The following is an 8,694-nucleotide window of genomic DNA, read 5'->3' as shown; positions in this document are numbered from 1 at the left end:
TACAGTAATCCTTCTAAAAGTCCTTTTCTGACCTAGCCACATCTGTAATCCTCCTCAAATTCAGCTCCTAGCTCTCCTCCCTAGATGCTGTGCTCAGTAGTTAGACTGAAAAAAGCAAAACTCAGCTGAAATGAAGTTCAGGAATTTTCTGCCCATTTAACACATAACTAAGAGGCAGCTTATAAAGTTGGGGTTGTTTGGATCTGTGTAATCTCTCGGAGGGGATCATGGTTTTAAAGATCTTCAATAATTTGTCTTTACTGTGATGTAAAAGGTGTAACCACATCTTTTATGCCTCTCATTTCACTTGGTCTCATTCATTCATTCATTCATTCATTCATTCATTCATTCATTCATGTATGTATTTAGGGTGGGTAAAACTTGTGTCATTGTTCATTTAAGTAATATTTTACAGTGAGATTTTATGATTCTGGTCTCTAGGTAACAAACCTATTCACCAGATTAAAAATCCAATCTGTATGCAGTAAATATATATTTTTTAACTATCCAGATTATTATTCTGGACGATGATAACATGGAGAAGATTTTAAATAGTAATTATGAGCAATTATACTAGTATCTCTCTTATTGGGACAGGTGTTGCTTACTGTACAGCCCTTCATCTGTTTTCCTAGTTTTTAGTACTGTTAAATGCATTACCATGTCGTATCATGCCTTTGGATGACAGGATACATATGTAAATGTAATGCAGATGAGGCCATGCATAATACAAAGTGCATGTATATGTATCTACAATCTTCCACAAATTGGGATTTATAAAAAAAGAAATGTACACAGATGCATATATGGGTTTATAAATCTCAATATCTCCCATTTGTGCTTACTTATACTTTTAGGATGAAGACTACACCACATGTTAAACATTCTTATCCCTAAATCCTTGGAGATACTGTTGCTGATTCAGTGGGAGAGATTACTTGATCACAGCTTGTGTTTGGCATCATTAGCAAGGACTTTAGTATGATACCCTTCTTTATTTCTGTTCATTCACACTGGTCAGTAAATGGAGATGCCATTGTATCAGTTTTATTGTTGTTTGAATGCCTAATTGTACAAAATCAATCACATGATTTCATGTAAGTAATTTTGTCAGTGATCTGGGCAAGTGTCTTTTACTCTGCACCGCTGTGTCACATCAGAAACATTTCTCTATGGTTCAGAATAGCTATGGATTTTGCACGCGAAGCATTGAATTAATTAGTGTTATTTGGGTCTCTTAAAAAAATTTTTTTTCGGGAGAACCCCAAACCTGGCCCTTTTCTTTGGAGACCAGTTTAATAATGCAAAAGTAGTAGAGGGAATTCAGGTAAAATGGACACTTTTGATAGCTTGACAATATTACTGTACTGTAAATATTCACTGTACTATGTATTTTTGGTTACACTTTATTTTACGGTGTCCTTGTTACAGTGTAATTACACAATTAAATAGTAATTAACATGTACTTACTATAGGGTTATGGTTTGGTTTATGTTTAGTTGCTTGTAATAATACACAATTTACTATCATTACTATAGTAAATACATGTGACGTGTGACAAGGACATTGTAAAATTGTTACCCCATTTATTTTCATCTCACTAACAAAAAGAGGCCAGTTCATTTTACATTTGCAAGAAAAGTGTTGTTCGAGAGTAAAATGTATTGACATCATGTTAGTTCCTCTCTAAAGCATTTCTCATTTTCTATTGATTATACTGATGACACATATTAAAGTCAACATGAAATCTTATTGTACATGATTCATCAGTATGTACGCTCTTCCTCTCCAAATACTTTTATTATTGGTTTTCAGAATATGATTACAGAAGTAATATGAGTGAATATCGTTTCATGTTGCCTTTTGTATTCCATGAATGAGTATGTCTTTCATTTCTACATTCCTGAATGCTGCTTTTGTATTACATCAAAGAGATATTATTCAAATGTACGATGCTGCAGGGTGTTGTTGACAGTGTAGTTTGCCTTCTTGACAGACAGGCTTTAATCGCAAAGCACCTCACCTGGGAATGATATTGTCTGGCCTCGCAGAGAAGCACAGAGCGTGAAGTATTTCCATTTTCAGAGTGTGTGAATTCCTCAGATATGTTTTCAAGCCACATCTGGGCTCTGTAATCACTGACTTAGCAACCGATAGTGTGTAAAAGGTAGATTGAATTTCACGCTGTTGTGCCATCCCGTTCTTTTCAAAGCATGAGCTGTAGGTGCATTCTCTTGAGATCCAACACATGCTTTTGCAACTCACAGAGCTGCAAATGTTATAATACGTTTATTTATCAATACTGTATCAATCTAATGCATGCCAAAAATACTTTATTTTATGTTCCAGACAACATACAGCCAACACAACATACTTTACTGCACTAAAAAAAAATGTTATAGAATTTACTTTGACACTATTTTCACTCAGAAAATGGCAGTACATTTCACAAATAGTTACAAAGGAATGGCAAGCAACACACTGAAAACATTTTCTTGTAAACATACTCTAATAATCCTCGTTTTATTTACAATTTAAATCATTTTTAGAGTGTGTGTATATGTTGTACTAATATGCAATGCAATAATAATTTAATAACATGAAACCCTATAATTGGTAAGAAACCATTTTCTTTCACTTCCAAAAACTGTAAATGTACGAGTAGGACTATTTTACAGTAAAATTATATGAAATGTCCCATTAGACTTACTTCAGTTTTTCACCATACTGTCAACCAGTCAACAGGGTTTACCATAGGATTTTTACAGCATTTCACCATTAAAATTATGCAATTTTTACAGGGATGTAACGGAATGGAAGATAAATGTTATGATGGGATTAGAGACTTTATAACAATATGTTTTATATATAAAGTGCCTTTCCAGTGTTCAAGGATGCTTTACAGTAAAACTTGAAGAGATGTACAGTAGATGATGTAGATGAGGCTCTAGGCCTGTGCAACAGATTTTGTATGCAAGGTTCATGGCTTCCTAATAGATTCAAATCACAGTAGATTAGGTTTATTTTTAAAGGATTAATTTGACATAATAAATGGATGGATGTATTGTTCTAATAATGCATAATGCAGTCATAGAGGATGCCACAAGTCTTCACTTGTCAAAAATGGATGCAAATGCATACCGGACCTGCCTTTTAATTGAAACTAACTTAAAACAGGCAACCTCAGCTCTTGAGTAGTCTGACTTCATCTCCTCCTGTATCATTCAGTAGTGGAGATGTTATGTGGTGTGACAGAACTGGTGCTTGAAACAGTCTTAATTCAGAAACCTCCTAACATCCCAACAAGCCACCGACCCACACTCACAACTGTGTGTGTGTGTGTATATATATATATATATATATATGACCCTGGACCACAAAACCAGTCATAAGGGTCAATTTTTCGAAACTGAGATTTATACATCATCTGAAAGATGAATAAATAAGCTTATACGAATAAATACATTTGAATAAATAAAATAAATTTGTTATGATAGGACAATATTTGGCCGAGATACAACTATTTGAAAATCTGGAATCTGAGGGTGCAAAAAAATCAAAATATTGAGAAAATCTCCTTTAAAGTTGTCCAAATGAAGTTCTTAGCAATGCATATTACTAAACAAAAATTAAGTTTTAATATATTTACAGTAGGAAATTTACAAAATATCTTCATGGAACATGATCTTTACTTAATATCCTAATGATTTTTGGCATAAAAGAAAAATCAATAATTTTGACCCATACAATGTATTTTTGGCTATTGCTACAAATATACCCCAGCGACTTAAGACTGGTTTTGTGGTCCAGGGTCACACACACACACACACACACACACACACACACACACACATATATACATATATATATATACCAATCACAGACAAAGCAGAATCCTAGTAAAAAGTGAATCATCTGAAAGGTACATTTATTCTATGACTTTAATTGTCCATATTTTAATTAAAGATATGGCACTGTAATTCAAACTGAATGATTCCCCTTAGCCTATAGGTTTTAATGAACCGCAAAGATGAAATGCAGTCTGAAATGTACATCTAATTCATGGAATTACTGAATAAAAAGCCCATTAAATACAATAAGTATTACATTTAACACAATATAACACAAATAACAACGTCATCTGCTGCCCTCAGTCCCAGTTTCTTACCCCAAGGGTCTAATTTTATCTTTTCACTTCAAAATAAAAACTTTTTTTTTACTCCATAAATCTAAAAACATGAATATGTCCACAGATCCCTTATTACAAAAGACTTTTGATATCTCATCTTAATACAATGTCACGGATCACTGTTTTCCAGCGACACAAAATTACATCAATTAACCTGTTAAAACTGTTTCGACTGATTAAATGTTGACATTCAGAAGAGATGACACAATGAAAAAAAGATAGCCACTGAGATTAGAAAAAATAAATAAACATATAAAAAAATACCAAATAAGGCATTCGTCGCCAACAGATGGCAGCATACCCCACTCTAATGACACTGGTCCAATAACATTCATCTTTATCACCAGCATCCATTGTGAAGGAATGTTAATGAATCTGGTTAAAAATAAAAATTGTGTGGTTTAATGAGATAAAACACTACACTGCAAGTCTCTCAGAAGGAGTTAAACTAACCTTCTGTTCTCATTCCTGTCCTTGATCTGTTCGGGTATGTCTGATATTTACGAGTTGTCCAATTCTAATGTAATGTCTTCAAGACATTATGGGTCACAAAACTGCATTTATCAGGAAAGCAACAACCAATTGAATTTTATTTCTCTATATATTCTGATGCTTTATTCGAGTGTTTTTGAGTGATTAAATAGTTTGTTGAAACTTCACGTCACGTAGAAACCAGTGTGTCACTTACTAATTAGTTACTGTGGTAACATGACAGCTGAAAAGGAATCAGTGTCATCTGCTAAAAGTAGCAAACTCAATTAATCTGAAGGGACGTCATCATGTCAGTCTGTATTACCACAGACACTCACATATACTGTCTCAATGCAGTGTCTTTATCTATATAAATCAGTGCTGTCAAACGATTAATCACGATTAATCGCATCCAAAATAAAAGTTTTTGTTTACATAATATATGTATGTGTAATGTGCATATTTATTATGTATATATATATAAATACGCACACATACATTATATATTTTGGAAATATTTACATGCATATACATTTATATATTTATATTCTTATATTTTATATTATATATAAATATATTTAATATATAAACATAACATATTTTTCTTAAATATATACATGCATGTGTTTGTATTTATAGATATATATTAAATATGCACAGCACGCACACATATTATGTAAACAAAAACTTTTTTTTTTTTGATGCGATTAATCACGATTAATCGTTTGACAGCGCTAATATACATTTATATAAAAATGCACCGTGTGCTCTGGGCTGTCTCGTTCATTAAGTATTTCATGCTTCTGAAAAGTAAAACACAGCGGTGCAAGTTATTTAAAAAAAAAGCATTTAATTTAAAGTGAAATCAGGGTTGAAGTTAAGCTCTTCTTCCCTCATCTCTTCTCTTTGAGTTGACTGAAAAGTCAGAAAAGTTAAATTCTGTTCCTCTCTTTTTCTACAGCTTTTTTTCCTTTGCCTTCTGCCCTCCAATCTTTGGAGCTTCAACTCCAATCTTCTGAACACTCATATTCTTTCTCATATAATGAAAGGTGAGAGAGTGAGAGTATAAGAGAGAGAGAGAACGATATGGAAACCTTGATAGTGTGCCCACTAGGGTCTTCTCAGAGGTTATAAGGGTCCTTTAATATAAATCTGAGCCTGTAATACTTCCTATCATTCCTATCTCTCTTTCTCTCCTTGTACTTTATATGCTTATGAGATGTAATTTTTCCATATCCTTTGATGCTTAAAATGTCATTCTAAAATCAATAAAAGGCTTATAATTTAAGAATAATATTACTTTTTTTTGCAATATTACATTTATTTTATTGGGGGTACATTCTAGTGTGGGGTTATAATCTATTACACAACAATAGTTTTGAAGCATTCCATATTAATAATATTTATAAATATAAAGTGTTCTAATATAAAATATTCTGAACTTATAAAATTATAAAATGTTTTTATGAAAGTAGGATGATTTTAAAGAGATTTATCACAAATCAAAACCTTTTGTTTCCTTGATGAACGTGTAGAAATTAAAATTTTACCCATATAAAACGATTATCATTTAAAACAATTTCACACACTGCTTATACTGCTTGATGTTACAGGCTGGCAAAATTGAATTGGCCCTTGGAGCACATGCTTTTACAGTGTGCTGCACTTTGCAGCCGCATGAATTGCAAACAGATTCATCACACACTGGTGCCTCAGCAGACGTTCATTCTCACACAGGACTATGAATGAGAGAGCAAGACATTGAATCTGACAGTCCCCAAAACCCCAATGGTGGCAGACACTGGTATATGACCTCTCCCACTTCTCTCCTTCTCACGGCATCAGCCGTGGAAATTTTGCATTCGGCGGAATACAATTTTAAATGACTGAACATTTCCTTTAACCATAAATGCATCATTGGAGGTTAGAAAAATAGATTTGATTGGAGATATTGAAACATCACACTTTCCTTCGATTCGGAAATGTCGTGGTGTTCTCTGAGGTCTCGTTTTAACATATTCTACTAAAAATGATACGCAGGTTTTTGTTTATTTATCACATGGGATTATACTTTATTAGACAGAGAATGCATTGTATTCCTGATATTGTGAATACACTCACACTCCATACTCGATCCATAATAGTGCATTCTCCAGTGAAAAAGTCATCTCGTCTGAATCAGGAGAGAAATATGCAAAGATCAAGCCTCATTTACAAGCGAAAACAGTCCAAAATAGATATGCTGATATGTTGGTAGATTTTGATGTGAGAGGACAACAGGAGGAAGAGTTATTATGGATTTTGGACTTGTATTTTGGCCAGAAGTGACAAAATACCTTTACAATGGAATTGTTTCGTACAAAATACGGAAGGAACATGTTCAGATAATCAACTCAATTAGCACGATTGGAACTAACCTTTGTCCCACGACAGTTTCTGGCATCCTTCCTCCACCCCAACTCCTCACTCCTAACTATTCCTATCCCAGCTTGGGATATGGGGGAGTTCTCTGGGTTCCAAGCTCGGAGCCCTCCCCTTGGACAGCACGCCAAACATGCATAATGTATTTGCTTATTCTGATTATACGTAAGTGCAAACTCGTGAACACACAGCTTTTCACTTCACAAGACATTAACTGATGGACTGGAGTGGCGTGGATTACTTGTGGATTATTGTGATGTTTTTACCAACTGTTTGGACTCTCATTGTGACGGCACCCATTCACTGCAGAGGATCCATTGGTGAGCAAGTGATACAATGCTACAATTTTCCAAATCTGTTCCAATGAAGAAACAAACTCATCTACATCTTGGATGGCCTGAGGGTGAGTAATTTTTCATTTTTCTGTGAACTATTCCTTTAAAATTATCCTCCAACTGACTGTTGACTGTTGGATCACTGATATCAATAGTCAAGTGTTTTATATCTCATCATTTGATACAGTTCATTTATTTGAACTTCTGTTATCTATGATTTGTATATGTTCTTTCTGTTTCTTTTGTATTCTTATAGTTTATATTATAAATACATATATATTGTGAAAGATTTCTGTCTTTTTTTACTTGAGATATTACTCCACATTCCAGAAAAAAGGGTATTAAATCAATGTCTAAACAACAGGTTCCCATTGTGACAACGTATCCTAGATTGTGTCAGCACATTTTAAGTGAACTATCTTTTCCCCTGGGCAATAAGGCTGAAAATATTAAATAGCTTTTTGTAGTCAAGACTTCAAGGTGTTTATACAGAAGCTGACTTCCAAAAATAAAGCTACCCTGAAAAATATTCACTGGGATAAAAAGTGTGACAACTAGGCCAGTTTGCGCTATCCAAACAGTACCAGACGACAGCCTTTGGACTACAGGGACATTCCCTCGTGAACAACATGGCATTAAGTGCTTCGCTCAATCACAATAGTGACAGGAATCATGAATTAAACTTAACAGTGTTTAAAACAGCGACCTTCGGATCATTAGTTCACATCTTTAACCTCTAAAATAAATGATCGAGAGTAATATCGAGAAATGTAATAAATCAGATTTAGTGCACCGATCACAAACACCTGATGATGCGCTCGGGCTGCAAGCTCATATTTATAAATCCTCACTGAACCAAATAATGATCCATTAAGAACACTGCTCAATAAGAGGTGTCTAAATCTCCCCGCGGATTCAATCATTTTAATGTAGATTTTACAAGCATCATGTCGCGCTTCCAGCATATTATCCACAGCAAGTGAGTGAAATGCTATAGCATGTGTCCAGATGGCGTCTTTACGCATAATGTAGGAGCGGGTGCCAGTCCCGTAAATCGGTTCTGTAGTGTTATGCATAGTGATGATGATGAGACTCTTGGCTGGGAGTGATTAAACCAGAGAAAAAGACAGTTAATGGGTCACCGTTTAAGCATAACATGCTGATTATAGACAGACTGCTCTTGCATTGCGGTTGTTTGAGAAATTAAAAGCAAAGGGAGAGAGAGAGAGAGAGAGAGAGAGAGAGAGAGAGAGAGAGAGAGAGAGATACATATATCAA

At 34.3% G+C, this 8,694-nt stretch overlaps 1 protein-coding gene across 1 annotated transcript in view; it reads left to right on the top strand.

Moving 5' to 3' along the window:
- The first annotated feature begins 8,354 nt into the window (after positions 1-8,354).
- The window catches only part of LOC107702399 (neuronal acetylcholine receptor subunit alpha-7-like), a 46,438-nt gene continuing 46,098 nt past the window's right edge, over positions 8,355-8,694 (top strand). The window contains exon 1 of the mRNA XM_016504717.1: positions 8,355-8,395. The gene's annotated coding sequence lies outside the window, so the exon portion shown is untranslated. The remainder of the gene's footprint in view (positions 8,396-8,694) is intronic.

Source organism: Sinocyclocheilus anshuiensis, unplaced genomic scaffold (genome assembly GCF_001515605.1).
Source record: "Sinocyclocheilus anshuiensis isolate Anshui unplaced genomic scaffold, SAMN03320099.WGS_v1.1 scaffold86, whole genome shotgun sequence".
Classification (NCBI taxonomy): Eukaryota; Metazoa; Chordata; class Actinopteri; order Cypriniformes; family Cyprinidae; genus Sinocyclocheilus; species Sinocyclocheilus anshuiensis.
Note: the sequence above shows the minus strand (reverse complement) of the source record. Positions and strands in the feature narration are given on the sequence as shown.